The 26777-nt window shown below is 42.2% G+C and overlaps 1 protein-coding gene across 2 annotated transcripts in view; it reads left to right on the top strand.

The window, feature by feature from the left end:
• Window positions 1-26777, top strand: part of ROR1 (receptor tyrosine kinase like orphan receptor 1) — a 418261-nt gene that overhangs the window by 147354 nt on the left and 244130 nt on the right. The gene's annotated exons all lie outside the window — the stretch shown is intronic.

Raw genomic sequence — 26777 nt, 5'->3', positions numbered from 1 at the left:
TTTTGTATTTTAGTAGAGACGGGGTTTCACCGTGTTCGCCGGGATGGTCTGATCTCCTGACCTCAGATGATCCGCCCGTCTCGGCCTCCCAAAGTGCTGGGATTACAGGCTTGAGCCACCGCGCCCGGCCGGGCATATACTTCTTAAATTTTTTTTCTATTCTATAAAATAATATGATTTTCTCTTAATTGTATGGTAAACAGGATTAAGCATCCACTAAATTTAATTTGCCATGATTTTATTCAACCGATCCCTTATTGCTAGATTCAAATCAGATTGTATGATCTGTTGTTTCATGGACATTGATGCAAAATTTAAAAATTAAATCATTTTTGCATCTCAATCAGATTTTACTTTATCCAAAAGGAGTATATCATGAGAAATCAAGAGTGACTGTCCAGGAAAATGGAGATGTGGCGGATGGAGCTGCAGACCATGTGGGGAGAGCCCTGGCCACAGGAAATGGCTGTGGTTGGTAGAGGGGAAAGTATGGGGCAGTTAAGGAGTTGCCACTTGACCCTGATGGAGGCAAACGTTGTTTTGTGGAAAGCACATGGCATAATGGCAGGGCCTCTGCAGCCTCAGTGATGTGGGTGAGCAAAATGGCTGCCTTGGGATTGATTATCTGGGAGCTTCTGAAGGCAGTAGGGTGGTGACTAATTTCTTAATGCTGCTCTTCCATCCTAGTGATGGGGAGAGAGGATGAGAAAGCCAGCTCTGGGGAGACAACTCTTGTTCCAAAGTGAGGAGTCACCACCACCTGCCATCTCGCAGACTCTTGTCTAGTGCCCCCTTGAGGCCATCCTTCTTAGCCCTGACTCAGGTGCCCTGGCACCTGCTGTAAATCAAGCTAGACCCAGATTGAGTTTGGGTGCCTGGAACAGGAAGAAGTTTTAGAATTTATGTTAGAGATTCACCATGTTGTACTTTCTGCCAAAGCGTCCTTCCCTGAGTCAGAATAGTGGAAGGCTGACTGTATTCCATGCACTGCCACGCACTGAATGCTTGTTATGAGTAGCATATCATATGACAGGAATCTCACGACAAAGCAATGAGGTAGTTACCACTATGATCTCCACCTTATAGATGAAGTACATGAGACTTGGAAAGCATCAAAACCAGAATTTGAACGCAGGTCTGTCTGAGCCCAGATGCTTTGCTTTTTAAACCACTCTTTATGAAGAATCTCGGTAGGTTCTTAAGAATGGGGCGTGATACTCTCTAGAGCGTTTGTGACCCAACACTGTGAATTGAAACAAGGCAAGCTCTCTGCTCCCATTTGGGGAAAGTTAATATTTCACATGCTCTCGAGAATTTAGGAGCTTGGTAAAAACTTACTATTAAACAGGGCTTTTCTTTAATTCCTTTTGTTTAAAGATTTTCTTGTGAAACACTCTATGTACTGTGCCTCCCTCTGAGACGTCAGTGGTGCCAGAGACCGTTAGGGAGTTTGTGTAAATAGAGAGAGGGCCAAATGCTGCCCACACAAGTAGTGAGGCATGAGGCTGAGTGTGTGGAACAGTTCCATAGCTAGCCCGAGGCTCTGAGGAGTGCCCTGAGACCTCATCTGGGTCCCCAAATCGGTGGGCAGTGTTGTCTCTGGGAGACAATGACCAGCGTGAGGAAATATCTTTAACCATTTATCTTTTTAAAAAGATAAGTTTGCTAAGCAAATAAAACCAGTTGGCCTTGAAAGTTCAGTATTAATGAATGCTAATGCATATCTTGATGATTTTTTTAAAAACTGACAACTCTTACAAAAGACAGGAATATCTAGAGGGTAAATAACAGGACCAAAATGCTTGGAAACATCTTTGAAATGATGGTTCTATGCACAGGGTCAAAGGGTAGGACTGGTTCTCTTCAAACATTTTTTTAAAATGCCTCATTTTTATTTAACATTGTTTTGGGAAGGAGTGCATTATATTGACACATTGAGAAAAAAATTCCTTTTTGTTTTTCTAAAACTAATAGGAGCTTAGGCATTATGATTAAGGACCAAAAAGAGCCAATGCCGATGAATGCCCTCTTTCTTCAGCTGTAAAATTTAATAGCCGCCACCGAGAGGTTTTTCTTTTAATCAGCAAAAAATTTATTTTGTCCTTGACATTTTATGCCAAAAATCAGCCCAGAGAATGTGTTTTATAGCCTGGGCTGAACTACCCTAAAGGTAGAGTTTTCCTATGAGCAGTGTTCATTGAATTGGCTTTTTTTTTTGCACTAGATAACTATATTAATTTATTAGATACTCTTTTTATTGTTTCAGCAAGATAGAGGAAACTTACACAGAGACAGCAGAGCATAATGGGTATGCGTCTTGGTTCTTTTGGAAGATGAGATATTGGGTTCCATTGGCCTCGCTACTTCCTATCTCTCTGACCTTGAGTAAATTACTCTTCCAGAACCCATTTCTTCATTCAGTTGGGGATCATAATAGTGCCGCCGTCATCATGCTGTAATGATTAGTGCGCCTAAAGCGTTTAGCACAGCTGTCGGTACTTATTGAGTATTGACTAAATATTAGTGATGCACAGTGATCTATAACTTAAAACTTCGTCTCAGAATATGAAACTTCTTATGATCTGATAATAATAGGAATCAGCAGAAAATAAGGTGGTTCAACTATCCGGGAAAACTACCAAATATCCGCTTAGCAGAGGCAAAATAAATGTAGCTTAAATGCAGCTGAAAATGCTGAAAGCTGCTTTTGTTTCTCACATTATAGAAATGCAGTTATTTTTATTAAAAGTGATGGGAAATCCATCTGAAATCTCCCGTCTCTCTTTTATCTGTTTGTAAAAATAGCTCAGTAAACCCATAAATGCTGAGACCCTGTTCAGTGTGAGGAACATTGTTGGGCGAGATGGGGAGTTCAAAGAAATATCAGATGCAATCCCTGCTTTCGTGGAATTTTTGTGTAATTTGGAAAATTAAATGGAAAAAAATTAAACAACAAAATAGCACCTATCTGCCAAATAAGTGAGAAAGGAAAGACCTCAGGCTGAAGCACTGGTAATAGGGATTTATTTGAGCTGGTTCTTCAAAGGATGGGTAAGGAAAGAGTAGCAGGAAAGCCTCTCATAGGTATGGTTTAATGGCAAGAGCAAAGTCAGTGTAGTGGCAAAGAACAAGGCAGGAGGGTGGAGTGGTTAGCAAGTGAAGGCTCATTAACGCTTAAGGGCTACCTTTGAACCAGAAGTGTCTGTCTGACTGGATTCAGGAGGTCTGTCCATCATGCCATTCTCCACCACCATGATTCATTACTCCAGAGTCTCTTATCTTCAAATCAAAAGCAAGACGAGAGGCAGATACAGATATGAGGAAGTGCTTTGCTTTTCGCTACTCTGCCAAACATAGTTTACATACCAACACTGATAATCTGTCAGCCCACCTCTTCTGGACACTTAATCATTTCCCTGGAATCCACTGGAATAATTTTTTTATGCATTACAAAGTATGCTTCAGAGTGTCTGTTTCTTAAGATAAGTTTGCATTCCTTCAACCAAGTGGCATTCCCACAAAGCCCCAAGGTGGCCCGTGTTACACATTCCTTCTCACAGCCAAAGTGGTCAGTTAGGAAGGCAGCTGCCTTCATGGCCTGTTGGTAAAAATGCTGGACACTTGTTGGGCATTTACTCTGTGTGAGACACTGTTCCCAGTGCTTTACATGTCCAAATTCATTTAACTCTCCAGAAGAGGGAGCAGTAGGAGAGAAGGGTGATGAACAGACCCTACAAACGGACTAACTTATTAAATAATGAACCAGCAATTAGTTCTAAAAATGTTTATGTAGTGCTTACTGTGTGCCAGACACCGTGATTAAAGGACAATCGAAGTAACTCAGGAATCACCACTGAACTGCCAGTATGGGTGTTTTATCACCTTCCATGTTCTGTGTTGATGGTTTATTGAACACATTTTTAGTTTTTCAGGGCAGTGCTTATGAAATTCAGTGTGCATTTGGATCGCCTGGGGATCGTGTTAAAATGCAGATTCCGATTTGAAAGTGCTGTGGTGGAGCCTGTGAGTTTGCATTTCTAACAAGCTCGTAGTGGGTGGCGACGCTGCATGTCCAGGTGACCTCTTGAAGTAGCAAGATCTTAGAGAACCAAGTAAATGGCAGAGGAAATACAAGCAGGATAAGACAGGAACATATTGTCACTTTCACACCAGAAGAGGCAGCAGGCCTGGATTTGGCCCCAGGCCCCAGTTCAACATAATCATTATGATTGTTGTCGCTACCATGTGCACCAAAGGAATCTAAGAGCTTGGAACCTCAAGGCCCAATGGCACGGTTTACAATGCTAACACACCTTAAAGTTAAAGGAAGCATATATGCTCTCCTAGGAACATGACTGATAAGGTGCAACAGAGAAAGCCGGGTGGGGCGGGTGGGGTGGGACGCTAGAAGTCAGGAAACCTGTGTTCTCATCAGGGCTCATTTACAGACTTGCTATGTGACCTAGTTTAATCACAGAGCCTTTCAGTGTCCCAATATCCTCATCTGCAAAACAGACGGGTAACATCTTCTCTGCCCACCCAGGACTGCAGAATTGAGAGAGGATGCACAAAAGCTTATGGAAAAACCAAAGAAGCACTGCAAATGTGCATTTTTATAATTAAAATACAGAGTCTTCAGCAGTAGGCAGATAACGGGGTATCTCAGGAGCTCCCACTTTGGTTTATGTCTCTCTGAGGGCTTGTTATGCTTCTCAGCCTATTCTGTATTCAGGAGATGCATAGAGCTTCTGGGGAAACTGGCTTCGTGCTATTTCAGAGCAGCCCACTTCAGCCTCTTCTTCACCAATAGAAACCGCTAGACTATCACAGCTTGTCCTTCTTGCACTGAACCCATTAAGAATAAAGGAAGTCTCTGGGCTGGGGAGTGGAAGGGAGGGACGTAACATTTACTGAGTATTTTATGTGAGTTATTTTACTTAACCTTCACAACACTCCCAGGAGGAAGGTAGTTTGAATTATGAAATTGTTGCAGTTTCATAGATGAGGCACCTAAAGCTCAGACAGGCTCACTTGCCTGGGGTTTGGTTTTGTTTCTCTTTGTAAAAGGTAAGTCTTTTCAATTTAGTAGCTCAAAACACATGATTCTTTCCTTTTCATAAGACTATAAAGTTAGCAACCTCTGGTATCTGCTTAACAGTTCACTTTGTGCAGGTTATTCCGGAGGTAGATAGCATGAGTTTAGGTCTAAGCCAAGAATTTTGTGCCAAACACCCATCTCTTTGCAACAGAATTGGAGTATTGTTTCAGAATTCTTTGAATTCTTAATTTGCAGAATTTCATAAAGAGTTCTACAGCTCACTTTTCGTAGCAATAGAGGAGAGCAGCAACTGAAGATAGCAGGCTTTTTCTTTTTAGTATTGATGATGATGATGATGATGATGATGATGATGATGATGGGCTTTAACACAGATTATCCAGGTAATCCTTGTGTAGTCCTATGATATTGATGGTTTTGTTACCCATATTTTAGAGAATAGGAAACTGGAGACTTAGAGAGTTAAGAGACTTTTACAGAGCCTAAGTACTCCCAAGCATTTAGGACGAAGTGGACTTTAGTTCTGGTTATTCCAGCTCCAACTCTGAGGCTTGTTTCCATATTCCCCTGTATCACATGTATTAACCAGTGTTAGTGACCATCCGGCTAAAAAATTAGCAGTGGCTCTCAGTGGAAAAGAGCTACTTGATTCTAATGATAATAATAATGAAAACAACTACCAGCTTCCTCTGCTGTTGGTAGGGCCTCCTGGGTTGGTCCTGTCACATCCCATCATGTCACGGGGCATGTGAGATCACGGGGCCGAAATAACCCTGGGCGACTAATGTAAAACAGATTGCATGTGACACCTGCCCTTGGGCTTCCCAGCATGGCACTTCAGCCCCTCTTGGCTCAGAGAGCATTTAATATACCCGCAGAGTGCTGGGTTCCCCCCCAAAACTTCCTGCAGACAGTGTAACTCTGGAACAGGATCCCAGGCCGTGTGGAATCTTGAAAAGGTGAATGACATTAGAGACACAAGGTCCTATTGCTTTGGGCTGGTTACTCAATGTCTCTGAGTCTCAGTTTTTCACCTGGAAGTGGGAATAAGGATAGTACTCCGTTCTTTGAGTTGTGAGGGTTAATTGAGCCACTGGTGCCAGATCCACAGTAGGTACCCAGGCAAAGAAGATCATTGTAGCTTACTTTCTTCTGGATTACATCATCCTTAATTTTTCTCTTTCCCTCTCCTCTCAGAAGTCATCACGAATTCTGACACTTCTAAATTATGCCTTAAGCCTATCTGTATTGTGCCTAGTTACCACCTTAGTCTAAATCAGCTTCACCTCTAGCCTAGATTACTATACTAGCTTCTTACCTGGTCTTCTGCTTGTACTCCTGCTTGACAGAGCATCTAGAGTGATCTTATTAAAATATAAACCAGATCATTCATTCACTTTTGTAAAACTCTTCAGTGGTTTCCAATTGCACTTTAAATCAATCTGTACCCCTTACCCTGCAAGCTGCCACCTGCTCTGGTCCCTGCCCACTTCCCTACCTCCACTGGATGCCCCTTGCTCCCCAGCTCACTGTGCCTCAGTCATGATGGCCTTTTTCTTCCTTGGATGCACCAAAACCAGTGGCCTGAGGACCTTTGTACATGCTGTTTGTCCCCTTCGCCTGGCATGCTGTTCTCCAAGATCTTTGCATAGCTGGGAAGTTTGAAGCTCTAAACACGTGGTTCTTTCATTTTCATAAGACTATAAAGTTAGCAACCTCTGGTATCTGGTTAATAGTTCACTTTGTGCAGGTTATTCCAGGTGTAGATAGCACGGGTTTAGGTTGTCATTTAGAGAACCACCTGACGTCTCCATAGAAACTCACCACATTCTCTCCCCCAGTGACTTTCTAACACATTACAGTGTTTTAATTTTATTCATGTACTCAGCAGTACTTGAAGTTTTCTCATGTATTTGTTAACAGTTTTTCTCCACCCACTAGAAGGTATACTCTGGCCAGGGTTACAGCACTAGTTCCAAGCAGTGTCTGCCGTATAAGAGGCACTCAGCAAATATTGATTGATTGAATGAATACATGTTTTTATTATATATTAAAAATAAGTAGAAATGAGTTTTTAAAAATAAGAGAGAAGTCTTTCAATGTCTATGTTCAAGCTGAGGTTTGGGATCCAGTGGCTGTGGAGAGGCCTGATGGGAAGGGGTGGGTGGAGGAATCACTCGTCTTCAGAGCACTGAGGTATGGTGAGAGACCATCTCATACAGCCTACTGCCTCCTGATACTTTGATTCACTTGTTTGGTTATTTGACAAGAGCTCGCTGTGTGCTGCTCTGTGTGCTGAACTCTGAGCTCATAGCAACTAACCATGAGAGATCTGGCTTTGCCTTTACCGAGCTTATAGTTTGACAGTGAAGACTGGCACTGAGGGCAAGAATTTTCCACTGAAACAAGTATTTAACAAGAGAGCAGCACAGGAGGGTCTGGGAGCATTTTGTAGAAGGCCCTGTTCTGGAGGATCAGGGAGGCATCTCTAAAGGAGTGACATCTAATCTAAATCTGGAGAATGCCTGACTCTGTCCACATTTTCTCATCAGCACTTGAGGAGGGTGGAAGGTTTTGCAGATTGGACCAGCAAAGGGGATACTTTTTTTTTTTTTTTAATTCCTCCACCCAGATGGCACCTTTTCTTTAAAAAAAAAAAAAACATAGAGTAGCCTATCTGGACTAGCAGCAATCCTGGGGAGATGTTGATATCCTCATTGTAGATGAGGAAGCTGTGGCTCATTCACACCACTAGTAATTGGTGGGTGAGGCCCATGTCTCCATGACTGAATGCCCCATCCCTTTTCAGACAACTAGAGCTGTACCCACTCCATTGTGATCATGAGGAATTTAAGTTTCAGGACATTCCATCTTGCTTCTTTTGTTTCCTCAACTACTAGATCTGTTCTGGATTTTAGGAGTTAAAAGTTGGCGGATGCTCTTTTCAATCCTAACAAAATGTCTCACTCTCTATAGTCCTTTGACATCCCCTGGCAAGTGAGAAACCAAAATGTAAAGGGGTCCCCCCCTTTTTTTTTTGCCAGCCAGCCTAATGATTTGGCATGCTGGCAAATGTGTGGTTTTGAACCATGAGGCTGCTCTGAGTACCTGCATCCTTGTCCTCATGCAAGTCACCAAAACCGTTTGTCAAATGGCCAATACCATCTTATGCAGGGAGTCGGGGAAATGCTCATGAAATTGATCTTGAAGCACTTGGCAATTGCAGGCTCCATAAGTATCCTGGGTAGGAGTAATTAACTTATTTTGGAGGATGGATTTACTTAGGAAAGCTCCAACTGCAATGAGGGTGGGCCCTTTGCCTGTTGCTCCTGGCATGTGCTCTTCTCCAAGTAACATTTGCAGCAGTCTGGGTGGTTTGTCTGCTTACAGCCATCCAGAAAAGTTGGTGGGAGAAGCCAAGAGGCCATTGGCACTCAGAGACTGGGGTTGGCACCAGTCACAGTGAGAAGCATTACTTTTATTAGCAACTTAGTCATTTTACAGCAGGCGTGGCAGAAGTGCCTCCTATGCAGATGCAAGACGCTAATGTGGTTATTAGGGTAAGAGGAGCAGATATACCCAGTATCCCACAAAAGTCCCAAATTATAAGCATAGCACACCTTTCACTAATGTGGTAAGTCTTAGCTTATAGGCTTGTGTCCTGAAAAACCTGCTCTCAGTCTCTCCTAGGTCATGTGCTGTGATGTTTGAATCCTAATTCTGCCATTACCAGCAGCGGGACTTTGTCATCACAAGACTAACTTCCCTATTCTCATCTGTAAAGTAAGGATGTTAATAGCATCTACCTACTAGAATTGTTTCAAGGAATAAATGGGTTAATACAAGTAAAGCTCTTAGAACAGTGTCTGGCACTTAGTGCTCGGTGAGTCCTTGGGATAACCCTCCAGAGAGGCCAAGATCTGGGCTGTGCTGCCGACTGCTCTTTACCTCATCCTAACAATGAAAGGACACAGTGTGCCCTCCATCAGACCCTGTTACAAGCTGAAGCTCATAAAAGTCAGAGGGAGAGGTTTGGAAATGTAACCCAGCTGGGGCATCCCAGATGAAAAGGATTAGTATTTAAAGAGCCGTTACAGTTTATACTAGCAAACACACAAATAGGCAGATTGACACTTCCTGCCTCAGGGATATGGGGCTTCTACCATTTCCAGACTCCAAAACCCGCTTTGCTGTGTGTTTTCTCTTTCTTCCCTTTTCTTGTTTAATATAATGTTTGCTTCCTTTGCCCATCAGTAAGCACTGAATATTGGACGTCTATCCTGTAGAGGACTGGGATTGCTGGTGTGATAAGGGAAAGTCATAATTCCTGACCTTGGGGAATTTTGCAATGTTACAAGCAAGCTGGGAAATATACACTTATGTGTGAGCACGTTTACCCTGGCCAAATTCCATTTATTCTTTAAATCCCATCTCAAATATCACCTCCCCTAGGAAGCTTTCCCAGAGTTCTCTCTCTCTCTCTCTCTTTGTTTTGCTTTCATAAAACTTTGCCTTTACCTTATTGGAGATGTGATAATCTGCTTGTCTGACTCATGTGTTAGATTAGGAGCCCCTTGAGGGCAGAGACCATGGAAAAGCAGCCTAGGGGGGTGGTATACAGTTCTTATTTATCTCCATAGCCTCTAGTCCTTGGGGATGCAGTGTATGCTTATCGGTCAAAATGATAAATAAATGTAAATGGTAAATAATAAAATAATAGCTAACACTGAGTACCTCTTGAAAAGCAGTTCTTATTCCTTCTCTGCTATAATGGTAACCAACATTTACTAAAGGCTTTCTTTTGTTCAGTGTGCTTTTTCCTTCAGTAGCTCATGTGATCATCCTGCCTTAGGAGGAAGTATAGTTAACAGATTATAAACGAAGAGACAAGAGGCACATGGAAGTTTTGGATAATTCCTGCTAGTATTCGGATCCAGCAATCTGGCCCAGAACCTAGTCTCTAAACAACTACATGAATCTGTCTCTCACTGTGAGTCTGTAGACAGTTTTAGGACTTTTAATAAAATTATTATTATACTTTAAGTTCTGGGGTACATGTGCAGAACTTGCAGGTTTGTTATATAGGTGTACACATGCCATGGTTGTTTGCTGTACCCATGAACCCATGATCTACATTAGGTATTTCTCCTAATGCCATCCCTGCTCTAGCCCCCCACCCCCTGACAGGCCCCAGTGTGTGATGTTCCCCTCCCTATGTTCCTGTGTTCTCGTTGTGTAATGGGGTCTCCTCTCTCTTACTTTAAAGGCAGGGATTCTGGCTTATTGGACTCTGCTGTGAACTGACCAAAGTCTTTATCTGTTCAACAGTGGTCAGGTTCTTTCTAGTGGGTTTGGGAACCACATTTCCTCCCCAACAACCCAAGTTACAGTGAAAGCAAGTCATAGGCTAAATTCTTCACAAGTACAAGCATTTATTAGCCAGCAAGCATAAAAATCATCATAAATCTCTTTTCTTTAGGCTCCAAGTAATTCCTTCTTTCTTTGAGGCCCATGCACCATTCTTGCATAAAAAATTCAGGATAAGACAAGCATAATATTCTGATATCAGGGTCGGCCAGTCTTGCAGCTGCATCAGGTGAGAGACTTACTGAGTGGGACACACAGAACCTTACAGAATTTTGGGCCTAGGTAGGACTCCTCTTGTTTGTGCTAGAGTGGAGATGCCCATACAACATTGTAAGCCAATCACATTTCCTGACCATCACTCATTTTATGAATGAAAAATTATTTCTAATGCCCCATATTAATTGATGCTCATTAATGATGCCTCAAATGCAGATTTAGATAGCAATATGTGAAGTGCTTATGGTCTCCTCCTTTATATTCTTGCCAACTTCTTTTCACATGTGTGAATTCCTAATTAGGGTACTAGAAATGTGAATAACCATGCCAGGGATATAGGTCCCTATTTAGGCTACACAAACGTTAACTGTCCAACCCTCAGAGGTAGATTAAATTTAACTTAGAAACACACATGTTCATCTCACTATCAGTACTCAAGAGCTTTAAAGTAAATCACAGAAGGCTGGGCACAGTGGCTCAGCTTATGCCTGTAATCCCAACACCTTGGGAGGCCAAGACAGGTGGATCAGTTGAGGTCAGGCGTTTGAGACCAGCCTGGTCAACATGGCAAAACCCCATGTCTACTAAAAAGACAAAAAAATTAGCTGGGCATGGTGGTGGGTGCCTGTAATCCCAGCTACTCTGGAGGCTGAGGCACAAGAATCGCTTGAACCTGGAAGGTGGAGGTTGCAGTGAGCCGAGATGGCACTACCACACTCCAACCTGGGTGACAGAGTGAGACTGTGTCTCAAAACATAAAGTAAAATAAAGTAAATTACAGACAATATAACAGAGGTGCTCAGAGGTTGTGTGGAACAGTGGAAAGAGGCATAGCTCTGAGGTCAGACAGAATGGGTTCAAATCCCAGCCTCTTTGTGGCAGTGGGCCAGTGACCGCATCTCAGAACCTCGAGTACAGTAGTCTTCCTTTCTCCAAGGTTTTGCTTTCCAAGGTTTCAGTTACCCTCAGTCAACCATGGTCTGAAAATATTAAATGAAAGATTCCAGAAATAAACAACTTCCAGGTTTAAATTATGTGCTGTTCCAAGTCGTATAGTGAAATCTCATGCCTTCCTGCTCAGTTCTGCCTGGGACCTGCATCCTCCCTTTGTCCTGCGTATCTAAGCTGTCTACAATTCCTAGGGCCTGTTAGTCACTTCATAGCCATCTGGGTTATCAGATAGATCCTCACAGTGTATACTTGTCTTGGTGTCACAGTGCTTGTGTTTGAGTAACTCTTATTTTATTTAATAATGGCCCCAAAGTGCCAGAGTAGTGATGCTGGCATATTACTAGGTTCTGTTTTATTATTAGTTATTATTGTTAATCTCTTACTGCTCCTAATTTATAAATTATACTTTATCACAGGTATGTGTGTATAGGGAAAAATAGTATATATAGGGTTCTGTACTATCCACGATTTCAGGCATCCACTGGGGTCTAGAAACGTACCCCTCCTTTGGATGAAGGGAAACTGCTATACTCATATTATCTACTCATAATAATGCCTACCTTACATGCTTGCAGTGAGGATTAAATTAGGTAATATTTACAAAGCACCTAGCTCAGGGACTGGCTCTGAGCCATCCAATACATAAAGCCAATATTATTAACCTCAGTTCCTGGCCTGTAGCAAGATCAATAGACCCGAGGGGAATGAGTGAAGGGAAGGCTACCTGGCATGGGAGGAAGAGGTGGAAAAGGTGGAGGGTTGATAGATAGGATTCTTGGCTGGCCTCTGGGGGCCCCAACTGAGTGGGAATGGAGAGGAAGTGGGTTGATGGAGTCCCATTATGTGTAGAAAGAGGGGACCTCTGCTTGGGTGGAAAATGAGGAAAAAAGGCTACACTCAGGTCTTGGCAAGAATAGCCTGGCCTCCCTTCCTTCAGCCCATCTTCTGAACTGGAAAAAGGCTGTTGGGTGCTGTATGAGAGGTGAGGCCTACCGATGAGAGTCATCGTCATGTAAATTCTCTACCATCCTGGCTTGGTCGATAGCATTTCTACTGCCCCCAAAGCCAAGGAAGAATGATGCCCCTGATGGTTCTTCCCATTTAGAAGAAACTGCAGTTTACACACATTACCTTGTCTGGTTCTCAGATGTCCTCAAGTGATGTTATCATGATCTATTATTATTTTCCTTGCTTTATAGAAGGGAAAACAGTCCCAGAGGAGGTAGGTGACTCCTTTAGCCAGTAAGTAGCAGAGGCAGGATTTGAACCTGCATTCAGCTGATCCTGTTGCTCTTGCTATAGAGGGGAGGCAGTGTATGGGTGTTCTCCCAGCTTGCTTGGTATTCTTTCCACTGGTTTTTACCTGGAGCTTGAAGGCTGGAACTGGGTGGTGGAATGGCAGGTGTAGGGCCAGAGCTGGTAGAGTGAGTGGTGACAGTTCTGATCCTTCTTTGCCCACCTGTCTGACAGCCCTTTATCTCTGTAATAATTGCCAAGAGACCTGAAAGATGCCTCTTCCCTTCCCAGTTGCAAGGCCTGAGATTGAGCCCAGGGATCTTGCCAGCCTTAATTGACTTGTGTTGAAAATTATAAGAACTGACCCTCTTTTTAATTTTCCCTAAATTAAACACTGTGGAAGGATCAAATGATGGAAAATGACCAAGAGTCCTGAGAAAGGATTATCCATCTGGCACCTGATGGAACTTAAGAGTCAGGGCAGCATAGTGGTGGTACCTGCTGCATCTTATAGCTGTGGGACCTTGGCCAAGCTTCTGGACCTTTCACAGTGCATTTCATTTCCTTATATGTAAAACAGGGCTAATAATACTGGCCTCAAATAGTTGTGACAGTCACTGAGATTCTCCATGTTACTTGCATGGTACTAGGCAGGAGCCTAATCAGTGTCCCTTTACATCCCCAGAAGTTGGCTTAAATAGCCCAGTAGGAGTATCAAACCCTTATTCAAATGTCTAGCATATAATAGGTGCTCAATAAGTATTTGCTGAATGAATAAGCGTGGTTGTTTTGCTCTCTTTCATAAATTTTCCAACTCCATCACAGAAGGGTTAAGAGACCATTAGGATCTTGCCTTTTCATGGGCAGAGATACTAACATTTATTAAACACCAACTGCTTTATATGTTTCATTTAATTACAAGAATTCTGAAAAACTTTACTATGCCTGTATTTTAAATGAATAGATTAGGGCCTTGAGAGGTTCAGTGAGAAAAGCAAGGTCACCGAGCTAATTGGTAGAGTTGGGATCTGTAGGCAGAACTGTGACTATAAAACCTGTGTTCCCACCAGCAAATGCCATGCAGTGTTGAACATACACATCCCAGGTGAGACATGCCCTCTGCCTGGACTGAACATACAAGAGCCAGAGCAAGTTCCACACCTTTGTGTCTGGATGTGGGGTCAGTACAGCTTCTGCACAATGAGCCACAGTGAATGAGGAAGTACAGAGAAGCAGGGTGAGGGCTGATGGGAGCCCCAAGGCTCAGGAGCTGGGCTCTGTCTCAGCCTCAGCCTCCAGCTAGTTGCTGCTTTGCAGGTGCAGGATTTAGTTTGGGTTCTGGGTGGTGGTGAGGAACTATGTCAAGGAGAGCAATAAAGCAGTGATAAACATCCCTCATGGTAAATCCCCTATGGTGAACATAAGGGATTCGATGATAAGAATGAGGTCAAGATCCTGTGGGTGAACTCCACTGGTATGGACTTGGGTGACCGGTATGGAGCAAGAGGCCTTGAGCTTCCCAATGAGGGCCTGACTCTGAGCTGGACTCCCCTGGTTTGGACCGAGTCATACCACTCACCCTCTGTGTGACTTTGGACAGAGACTTACACTCATTAAGGCTCAGTTTGCCATCTGTTAGGTGGGCATGATGCTGGTGACACCAACCTCATGGACTTGCTGTGTGAATCAAAATGGTGTCAGGGCCATACAATCTTCAGCATAGCACCTGGCTCCTGTAGTAAGCGCATAACAAATGTTAGGTGCTATCATTGACAGAAAGGCCACATTTTACCCTCAACTTCACTTATTTCCTAAATGGATCCTATGGGATGGTTTTGACAGATAAAAGTATTTACCAAATTCTTACCTCCTAACTTGGACTTGCAAGGACTGCTAGGCAGAATCTAATTTAATACTTATTTAAATTTAACAGAAAGAAAACATTTGGGTTGGCTTTGGCAGGGTTTCCTTTTTTTAAAAAAAAGTATATTTTACAATTTTGGCTTTTGAGATATCAGGGTCTTGAGGGACAGACAGCCTATGTCTAATGTCTGGGCCTGAAAAGATCCTGTAAGAGACAGGTCTATGGGGTCAAATTGGCCTTTCAGACTGAGCCTGCCATAGATTTTCTGAGGATTTAGACGATGTGAAGGGGAGTTAACCCATCCCACACTGTAAATTATTTTTTCAAAGGAAGGATGAGGGAGCCAAGAAACAATTTATCATGCTTCTTTTACGTTTTGACTCGGCAAGAATTTAGCAATCTGCCATCCATCTCCAGCTTTGTTTGATTTGGGAGAATTTTTTTTTTTTTTTGGTAGAAGGGAGAATGATTATAAACCGAATGTTGAAAAGTAGCCTGTTGGTTTTTCGGTGCAGTGTAAAATATGGTTCAGTAATTCATTGCCCAGCCTCCCTCCCCTACCACCACCACCACCAAAGAAACAAAAACTAATGTCCATGTTCCTGGACAGCAAGAGTTAATTTTCAGCCTTTGGTTAGGAAAAGAGAATAGAGGGAACTTCATGAACTTTATGCTTATAACTTAGTTCTGCAAGCCCAGGAGATCATTGGTCAGCATCAGATGAGCTAAGATGCAGTTCTGCAGCTGCTGAAGACCAGGTCCTGTTGACAAATACAGTGAAACTGTATTTGTCTTCAAAATTTAGCACAAACAGTTGAACAGTTGAAAATACTATACTCTCAAAATACAACGAGGAATAGAAGTGTTCCTGAAGGGGGCATAGAACTTAATAATATTGATGAGGATGATGATGATTAGAACTTTATAATATTGATGAGGATGAGGATGGTGATTAAAACTTACTTACATTGATAATGATGATAATGATTAGAATTTTGTACTATTGGTGATGATGATGGAAGAGGAGTAGGAGTAATTGCCATGTGTGCAGCATCTATGCCAGTAACTTTCTGTACCTTATTTAATCATCATAGCAGCAAATACCTGTTTGAAGTAGATTTTTTAAGCCTCATTTAATAAATATGGTAGGGAAAGGTCTCTGATATTAAGCATTTTGCCCAAGTCTACGGAGAAGTGAGTAGATAAGCATGAATTTAGATGCAGATCTGCACTTTCAAAGACTGTGCTTGAAACCCTGATGCTACAGTACTGTCCAGTGATTAAAGCAATATGGAAGGAAATCACTAGAATATAGTGTCATGCACATTAAAACAATGGTGTCCAAGAGGCTCACCTTTGACTAGAATGCTGGGCAGGGTCTCCTAGAGGAGGTTCCACTTAACGTTGGGCCTGGGGGGCGAGTGAGCAGGAGTTTCCACTAGTGAGGAAGGGGAGTGAAGGATTTGCCAGCAGAAGGCACAGCCTGTGCCAAGGTACAGATAATGGGAAGTCAGAGACAGAGTGAAGTGGTCAGGTTAATTGTAGAGGGTGGCACAGATCAGGCCTAGGTGTGCTGAACTAAGTAAAATCAAATTTCTCTAATGGAAACCCCAAAAAGTGGTTAAAACACAACCTCCCTCTAATCATTTACCACATGGTTTTTAAATTCTGTGGTTAGTTTACCAAGAAGACCTCTTAGGATTATATATGATGTCCACATACTTGATTACTGAGAAAGGAAACCAAGACTATATTTAATCACAGACTGTACAGTGTCAGAAAAAGTCCTGCCACCCTGTCTTGTCACTATCCTGAGTGGCAGTAATTTATAGCTTGAAACAGCAGCTGGAGCAGGAAGGAGCCTTTAAAGCAGTCACATTTGTTGGTTAACTTTGGTTAACCCAGAGGTCAAAAGCAGTTTCTGTCTAGCACATTAGATAACTTTTGAAACGTTTGACATATTGCAGGTAGCATTACAGGAACATCCACACTTGTGATAAAAGGAGTTATTTATGAGGTAGCTGTGGTTTCCAATGTAAAGGAGAAAACAGTCCTGTAAATTATGAAAGCTTTGGTAACAATCCCAAGTTGGATGCTGCTGGCCTTTCTGAGAGGGTGAAAGGGAGATTAGACAGGAATAAAATGGAAAAGTCCATTTAAGTACACACTGGCATCCCAGTGGCGTTACCTGCTGATTGAAAGACCATTATGGAGAAAGGATTAATGCCTTCAGCCTTCCCATTAGTTGTCTTTTATGTCATGAGTTGCTATGAAGAACTGTACTACTGGTGCTTTCCAGCTGACCTGGTATTGTCCAGAAATAAGTGAAAAAGATCTATTGGTTCCAAACACATTGTCGCAGAGCACTTGTAATCTATTCATTTTCTGCCTTGGTTTATCAAAGCTAGGAAAGGGATGCTCTGAAGTGAAAAGGTAGAGACTTCAGATTCAGCTGCTTTCTGAAGTCTCTTCTCTTCTGCCACAGAACACTCATTGTGGTATTTAGTAATAAAATGCATGCTTTAGGGGGAATAATGACTTTTGTAAAACACCCTTACCTGAAACGCTTGAAGGTTTTGCTGGAATGCTAACTTTCAAGCATTTAAAGAATATATGACTAAGTTAAGAATTATGTTTTAACGCATGAAAGTTGAAGTTAATTGAAGAGAAATAAATTTATTTTATTTTATTTTATTTTTTTTGAGACGGAGTCTTGCTCTGTCACCCAGGCTGGAGTGCAGTGGCGCGATCTCGGCTCACTGTAAGCTTCGCCTCCCAGGTTCACGCCATTCTCCTGCCTCAGCCTCCCGAGTAGCTGGGATGACAGGCGCCCACCACAACGGCTGGCTAATTTTTTTGTATTTTTAGTAGAGACAGGGTTTCACCGTGTTAGCCAGGATGGTCTTGATCTCCTGACCTCATGATCTGTCTGCCTTGGCCTTCCAAAGTGCTGGGATTACCATTAGATTCTTTTCTTCTTCCTTCTTTCCTTCCTTGTCTACATTCAAGTCACACACCACATGATGTAGTGATCTGGGAACTGGCCTTGGAATAACACATCCTGCCGATGCCATTTTTAGCTAGAGATCTGGGGCAGGTGATGTTACCCTTCTGAGCACTTTCCTTAGCTCCTTGTAAGGTTGCTATCAGGAACAAATGAAGTTCTGTGTATAAGAGTCCTCTGAACATTTGCAAAGTACTGAGCGGATGTGCAGTGGTGAATGTAAATTCCCTGAGGGCAGGGGCCGTCTCTGATTTAGGCCTCTTCATATTGCCATTACCAAACACAGGGCCGTTTGTTGACTCAATGAGGCAATCAGCCAGTAGACAACTTTATCTCATCAATAGCCCAGTTTTATTATGTGTCCAGTGTGTTTCCTGTCTGGAGCTTTGATAGTTTTTAGAGCTAGAAGCCAGTGATATGGTTTCTCAATTAGGAGATGTCTGATAATTGGCCAAGGAAATGGGCCAAGATGTTATTAATTTTCTGCTTTGTTCACTTGACTATATGCTCCTCCAGGCCAGGGGTCATGTCTCATTCATCTTTCTGTCTCTTAGTGACTGAGCTTAGCACAATGTTTTGCACTTCTCAGTAAGCAGGCAATGCTTCTGGATGGAATGTTCAGTGGCCCTGGGCCGTCCTTTTACTGCCATCCCAGACCCATTGCCACTCCCTGTTCTGAAATGAGATCTGAACTTCAGCAGGTTTGTGGACTTGGTCTTCTTCCACTCTAGGAATACTCTACCAGGTACCAACACTACAAGATGGGCCCTTCTACATTCTGCAGTGAGTTCATTGCATAATCTCTATTGCCCACTTTAGAGTGCAGACATCCTTCTAACTTCTGCAGATGTCATTGAAGTTTTTTTTTTGTAATTATATGGCTGAATCATTTACACATGTGTGGTGACCACATCTCATCTTCTAGTGCAAGCTGCTCTGGATAGCCATCTTGGGCATGGCTGGCTCAGAGAAGTGAGTGGTCCTAACATTGAATAGAGAAAGGAAGGAGCCACATTGGCAGTACAGTTGTAAATCAGAGCCTGAAGGTGCTTTTGGGAAATGAGGATTATATGAACCTAGAGGCAAGAAATACATCACAGAAGGAAGTTAATAATTTCATTAGTGTGTTTTTAGTGTTCATGTGACATGGATTGCAAAGGAGGAAACTACTGAGTCTGTAGATGTTGATTAGTTACTTGTTCCAGTGTTTATATAGTTCCTGTTGCTGTAGAGCCCATGTAGACAGGCATTTAGACTTGATCACACATTCAGAAGGTTCACAGTTGGTCTACTACAGTGCTCTTCTGCCTAAATACCACCAGATTCTCCCTAGTCCTCCTTCCAAATCCTGGCTCCCTCTACTGTTTCTAGTCTCAGCTGAGATTTTACATCCTCAGAGAAGCCTTCCTTGATACCCCCAGAGAATATATATTTGGCCCCCCATATCCATGGGTTCTGGATCCACGGATTCAACCAACATCAAATGGAAAATATCAGAAAAAAAATGTGTCTGTGCTTCACATGAGCAGAATTTTTTCTTCTCATTGTTGCCTAGACAATACAGTATAGCATCTATTTACACAGCACTTACATTTTATTAGGTATTATGAGTAATCTAGAGATGATTTAAAGTATACAGGAGGATATGCATAGGTTATATTGCAAATACTAAGCCATTTGATATCAGGATCGTGAGCATCCATAGATTTTGGTATCTGAGGGGATCCTGGAACTAATCTCCCAAGATACTGAAGGATGACTGTATCTGGCTTGGTGTTCCAGAGCTCCCTGCACCTCCCCTAAGTGGCTTTCCCCATACTGAACACCATTTATGGCCATTACCTTTTTACTCAAGGCTCCTTGAGACCTGAGTGTACCCACTTACTCCCCACTGTATTCCCAGTGCCTTGCAGAGGGAGTTGCTTCATAAATACTGACTGGATTGCTGTTCAATGAAATCTCCATGAAGCCCATAATATTAATCACATCTTTCACTAAGGTAGGTTTCAAATTTTTGTTTGTTCTTGTAATTTTTTTGTTTTAATTTTTAAAAATTGGACTTTAGGCTGGGTGCAGTGGCTCATGCCCGTAAACCTAGCACTTTGGGAGGCCAAGGCAGGAGGATCACTTCAGCCTTGGAGGTCGACACCACCCTGAACAACATAGGGAGACCCTGTCTCTACAACAAAACAAAATAAAACAAATAGTCAGGTGTGGTGGCACATGCCTATAGCCCCAGCTGCTCGGGAGGCTGAGTTGAGAGGATTGCTGGGGCCCAGGAGGTGGAGGCTGAAGTGAGCAGTGATCGTGCCACCGCACTGCAGCTTGGGTGACTGAGGGAGACCCTGTCTCAATAAATAAATAAATAAAAATAAAAATTGGAATTTTACTAAGGAGCAAATTTCTGCTTTAAATTCATTTCATATAATACCCTGGGTCATTGTCTGAAGGAAGAAGGGTCAGGTTGATTTCCAGAATGCCCAGATCACTCCTTAAATTTCTGAACAAATTGAGAAGCAGTTGTCTTTGCCAGATTCTTTTATTGCGGCTGGCAGTGGTTTCCAACCTTTGCTGCATGTTAGAATCATGTAGGCATCTTTTAAAAATTCCCATGCCCAGGTCAGCTTTAAACCAATGAAATCAGATATATGGGGATGAGAGCATATTTTGAGGATCCTAGGTGATCCTAATGTGCAGCAAAGTTAAGGAATACAGGAGTATGGATTATTTTTTCAAGAGGGTGGTATGCCAGGTATACAGCCCCTAAGTAGTAAAACTTTGCTTATTTTCTGAAATCTAGAGGAACAAAAGTTAAATAAATACTTTTGGAGAACACATTCTACATTCTATTTTAATGAAAAAATTTCCAGGCATGTCAGAAACAATGTTATTCACAAAAAAACAATGAATTAAAAGAAATACAAATGCAAGAAAGTGTCTACCTAATGGGCTTTTTTTTTTTTTTTTTTTTTTTGGGCGAGAGTCTCGCCTCTGTAGTCCCGGCACTGGAGTGCAGTGGGCCCAGATCTCGCTCACTGCAAGGGCTCGCCTCCCAGGTTTATGCCATTCTCCTGCCTCAGCCTCCTGTAGTTAGTCTGGACTATAGCGCCTGCCACCTCCCCAGCCTTAGTTTTTGTATTTTATAGAGAGGGGTTTCACCGTGTTAGCCAGTGTATTGTTCTCTACTCTCTGCACCTCGTGGAATTCGGCCCATCTCGGGCCTCCCAAAGTGCTGGGATTACAGGCTTGAGCCACCGCGCCCGGCCCCTAATGGGCTTCTACAGTATATTTCAAAGTATGTGCTTTGGATTTGCATTCTGATTTTACAGTTCACCAGCTGTGTTACCTTGAATAGGGAACATTATACCTCTCTGAAACATGCAAAAATAGGGATGAAACCACCTACCATGGAGAGGTGTTATAAAGATTAGAAAGGATGTTGTTGGAGGATCTTGTTCTTAATGTTGGCTCCATTTCTCCTTCTGTTTCCTGCATGTTTTGAGTTATTGCATTCAGCTTTCTTTCCTAAACCTGTCACCACAGACAAGTCTGCTACAAGGATCTCTGAAGTTTAGAGAGATTGACTTCCCCAAGTACTTTCTCAGTTCCCAAGGATGATTCATGCAGTGGGTTTCTACACTCATTTTCTTGTGAAGGAAGAAAAATGAGTGGGAAGGGAGGAAGTTAGGAGTTGGACCTGAGTATCCTGCATACAGGAGTGTCTGAAAGTGCACTGTTGTGATCCGTCCATCTTTTAGGAAGAGTTGGATGATGATTTTCTGGCTCTGTAGTGACTCATGACAGGGAAGGCAGGTTTTTATTCGTTCAGTCATTTGATCAACAACTACATGCCAGGCCAAGAAGTATCAGGTTATACCATTTTTCACTCTAAAGAACCAGGGGTCCTTAAGTAAAAAGGCTAATACCACGGTTTGGGCAGGGAAGGTATAAATTAAACCTGGAGCACTTTGTTGTACCAGAAAGTATGCAAACATGATCAGTGATGTCAAGAAGACAGAGAGAAACCAGCTTAAAGGTCTTCTGCTGGCCAAATCTGGACAATTTGAGTAATGGAATCAATAAGAACAGCAATGGATTATAAGCCATTGAATAAAATATGAAGCCACAAGTCTATTCTGTGACAGGTAGGTAAGTATGTAGATAGATAGATAGATAGATAGATAGATAGATAGATAGATAATGTGGAGGAAAGGAAAGGGCTCTTCCTTACAGTGTAATGCCAACTGACATATGTGACATGTTATATATGTGGAGGAAGTAGTGAATTTGTAAAGTCATCATTTTGCAACCCTAGAATTGTTGGGCAAAAATCATCAATGGATGTTAAATCTAGAGAGAGAGAGGTTGATAAGGAACAGGATTTTTGCATGGGTTAAAGTATCTCCCCACATATTGCTTATTGGCTAAGACTGGGCAAATGGTAACTATCCAATGGAGAAAATGGACAACATCTCAGCCAGATGATCAGGTTAATAACACGAATCAGAAGCAGATGGACATCATGAGGCATCCAGGTGTCCAGATGCAGGTTCGTGATGCACTGGGAAGGGCACAGCATCATTTGTGTAGTATTCTGACCAACATCACATAACCTGAATTTAATCAGGAGGAAATATCAAGCAAACTGAGTGAAGAACATTCTGCATAATAACTGTCCTGTATTTGTTATAGGCTGATGTCATGAAAAGCAAAGGCTGAGGAACTGTTCCAAGTTAAAGGAGACATGGTCACTAAATGCAATAGGTCACCCTGGACTGGGTTTTGTGCTGGAGGGTAGAAAAAAAAATGCTCTGAAGTACATTATTGAAACAATTGAAAAAACTGGGATATGACCTCTGGATTAGATATATATAAATATTATACACATATATCTAAAAATACATACTGAAATATTAAGGGGCAAAGGGATATGGTGTATGCAACTTATTCTTTAGTAGTTCAGAAAAAATAAATATACACACAGAATGATATAGCTGTGCTGAAATGTTGAAATTGACAAGTCTGGGTAGATAAAGGGAATATAGGAGTTGTCTGGATTACTCTGGAGTTGTCTGGATTGTTCTCTAAATTTGAAATAATTTCAAAGTAAAAGGTTTTTTAAGTATTGGAGTATAGTAAATAAGTGGAGCCCAGCTGTCTGCCACCACTTAGCTGTCTCACTTTGGACAAGTCACTGAGCCTTGCTAATCCTCAGTTTCCTTGTCTTTCAAGTGGGGACTACATAATACCAGGTCTTTTTGCATTATAGGGTTGTGTGCATGACAGGCTTTCTAACTGCAAAGATGTATAGACATAGTTGTGACATTTTCATCTAAACCCTTCCATACCTCCAGGGCTTTGTATTGATCATAAGGCTTTGTTCCCTTCTATATATTAGACACATGTTTATAAACCATGAGGAAATGATACTACTACTACCAGTACCATTAATAATAACATCTTGGCTAGCCTTAAAAAATAATAATCATATCTAACACTTACATAGTACTCCAGCTTGAATAATACTTATGAGCTTCTGGGTGCCAGACACTGTTCTAAGTACTTTACATGCATTATCTCATTTAACCCTTACAAAATTATCTCCATTTTACAGAGGAGGAGACTGTGGCAGGAAGAGGAGGCAGAGTGAAGTTTCAAATTCAGGCATTCTACTCTCAGTTTATACTCTCAACCAGAGCCCTCCAGTGAAACCTTTATCTCCTGTTCCCAGCACCCTGCCTGGCACGGTCTGGTGCAGACCTGATAAATGTCTATAGAATGAATGGTGGGAAAGAGTGTTTAGAAAGTGTAAGGACTCTGCAACTAGAAGGACCTGACCTAGAATCTTCACTCGTTCTTCAGTCTCTACATTCAGCTTTTCTGAGCCTTGGTTCCCGTGTTTGATAAGAACAAACGGCCGGGCGCGGTGGCTCAAGCCTGTAATCCCAGCACTTTGGGAGGCCAAGACGGGCGGATCACGAGGTCAGGAGATTGAGACCATCCTGGGTAACACGGTGAAACCCCGTCTCTACTAAAAAATACAAAAAAACTAGCCGGGTGAGGTGGCAGGCGCCTGTAGTCCCAGCTACTCGGGAAGCTGAGGCAGGAGAATGGCGTGAACCCGGGAGGCGGAGCTTGCAGTGAGCTGAGATCCAGCCACTGCACTCCAGCCCGGGCGACAGAGCAAGACTCCGTCTCAAAAAAAAAAAAAGAAAAGAAAAGAAAAGAAAAGCTTTGCAGGGAGGAGAACTGGTCAGCAGATACCTGTATGTAAAGAAAAGGCACCCTGTCCTTGGAGGGTCACATTTCTCTGTTAGGAGGCACAGCTTGGCAAGTGAAGCTATATTCTACCTCCTACTCTTCCCCACCGCTGGGCATTTTGTGTAATCTACAAAATAAATGATTAAGTGGGCTTGGCATGGTGGCTCATGCCTGCAATTCCAGCACATTGGGAAGCTGAGGCCAGAAGATCATATGAGTCCAGGAGTTCGAGAGCAGCTTGGGCAATACAGTGAGACTCTATCTCTACAAAAAATAATAAAATTAACCAGGCATGGTGGAGCGTGACAATTGTCCCAGCTACTCAGGAGGCTGAAGTGGGAGGATCACTTGAGCCCAGGAGGTAGAGACTGCAGCAAGCTGTGATTATACCACTGCACTCCAGCCTGAGCAACAGAGCAAAACCCTGTCTTAAAAAAAAAAAAAAAAAAAGATTAAGTGCAGCAGCCATGCCTATGAGCTACTCAGGACATGTTGAATGAATGAATAGGTACGCAGATGACACCTCCTTCCTGGATTCCTTTATCTGTTTAGACTTCAGACTCCCATTGTGCCACAACTCACTCAGCCAGAGATATGATCCCAAGGCTTCTTGTTGAACTGTGGGAATGGTTGCTCCTCTGTAGTAATGCTTGAGCGAATCCCAAGAGAGGGCTAAACCTCAGCACAGGCACTGACACCCAAACTCAAATTACCCTTCCCAGGTTAGAACAATTGGTCTCAGCTTGGATACAGCTCAGGGCAAGCCTTCACAGCCTTGGTCTTTAAGAAGTCCTTAGAGGTACCTGGCTCCACTGGTCCCTCACCAGTGTGGTCTCCAAGTCCTTCCTGGAGAGCCACTCTCCCCAGGCCCAGGAAGCGAAAAAAGCTAATTTGGTAACTGCTGGCATTAGCAGAGCAGATACCTGGTGAGAGCTCTGTCTCTGCAGGCTGGAGGTAGAGCCATGTGGTTTACTGCTCCCGCCCCCAAGCTGGCTGCTCACATTTGCAGAGAGAACCTTGACTTTGTCATTTGATTATAGGTAGAGGCGTTCCTACTTTTCACTTGTGATTTATTATTGTTCTTTTTCCATTAAAATAATTTTCTTCTAAGATAGCAAAGTACTAAGTATTTATTATAGAAAAGTTATGATAATGCAAACAAAAAGAAAAGAAAGAAACCAGTAATGCAGTTCAGACGTAATCACTGTAAATACCAGAGTTTATTCTTTCAGTCTCTCTTTTCCCCCCATGCACACAGGCACACACACATATACACACATACACAACATAGCATCACCTTCATTTACTCATTGCATTTTGGAAACTTCATTCATTGCTTGGAAATTTAGAGATCATATTGATTTGTGAAAGCAGTTGAATGATCTAGGAATATAAAGTATTATTAACATGTTGGGAATGGAGGTGAGCTTATACCTTAAATTCCACAGATATATACTTCTAGTCTCTCATGCCTGAAATAAACTTGCTGGAATGTGAGTCTTTTATGCCAAGCATTTAATACACAAAGAACTTACTTCCCAGGAGATTGGCTAAACCAAGCACGTTGTGTTCCATCTTTATGATGAAATACAGATTTCCCATTAAAAGAAAATCTCTTCCTTTCAGAAGGTTGAAAAAGATGATACTTACAAAAAAGGGAAGAAGAAAAAAAAGAATCCCAGCTGGTTAAATTTAGGGTGCTGAAAGAGATCCAATTGGCAGATAATCCCTGGCCATGGGCCCACAACATTTTCATTTGATTGTGCATTGGATACATTTTCATTCATTTTAAGCCCTTGCCTTTCAGTATTTTGTTCCTTGGAGACAGGCAATCTAGTATCAATAGCTCTCTTAGCCTACGTCAAATGGTTTGATTTACTTAAGTGGTCTATTTCGTTATTCCAGTAAGGAGGAACTTGTATTTGTTGATGCATTTCTGAGAATGCTTATGCAAAGAAAGGCTGAGATTCTAACCATTTTTCTTCTGTCCTCTCAGTGGTTGCCTTGTTTTAAATGGAAAGACGTTGGATAAAATGGTGAGTGTGGTTCATGGGATGAGGGTGCTCTGGATACAGAGTCAGGAGACCTGGCTTCTCACCCAGTTCTGATGCTGACATCATGGATACAGCCTTGGCCAAATCTCCTAATTGCCGTGGGCCTTAATTTCCTTGTCTGAAAAGTTGGGGTAATCATCTCTTCTCTGCTTTTCCCATAGGGGTGTTATAAGGATAAAATGACCTAATTCAGTGTCTCTCAACCTCTCTTACATATAAAAATTACCTGGGGAGGTGTTAAAAAAAATACCTTTTGTTAGGCCCCACCCAGACCAATTAGAATCCTGGGCTTTGATAATTTTTTTTCTATCCTAGGAGATTGTATTGTGAAAGAAGGGTTGAAAATCATCGAACATCAAGGAGATAATACACTGGAAGGCCTGAGAATGTAAATTATGAGAAAAGATTAAAACGACCCACATGAGTATGGTCCTCTGCAGTTTTCGAATGATGTCACTTGAAGACTTGTTAAGTGTCTGTAAGGCAGTGGACTTCAAACTTTTTTGACTGTTAAACTAAAAAAAAAACATATTTCGTTATACACACGCAATAACATGTAAATACACTCAGTCCCATGTAAATACAGCTTTCACGGAACAATACTTTCTGTGTGTGATTCACTGTAATATTTTTTCTTATTTTCTATTTCATTGCAGTTTAAACTAGTCCATTTCATTTCTTTCATTGTATGCGGGTGCAGAGCCATGGAATTGATTTAATGATCTGTTGTACAGTCCCCTGACCTATAGTTTGAAAAACAGTGATGAA

Source organism: Rhinopithecus bieti, unplaced genomic scaffold (genome assembly GCF_001698545.2).
Source record: "Rhinopithecus bieti isolate Rb0 unplaced genomic scaffold, ASM169854v2 scaffold_6380, whole genome shotgun sequence".
In the NCBI taxonomy this organism is placed as follows: Eukaryota; Metazoa; Chordata; class Mammalia; order Primates; family Cercopithecidae; genus Rhinopithecus; species Rhinopithecus bieti.
The sequence above is the reverse complement of the archived record's forward strand: the minus strand, read 5'-3'. Positions and strand labels throughout refer to the sequence as shown.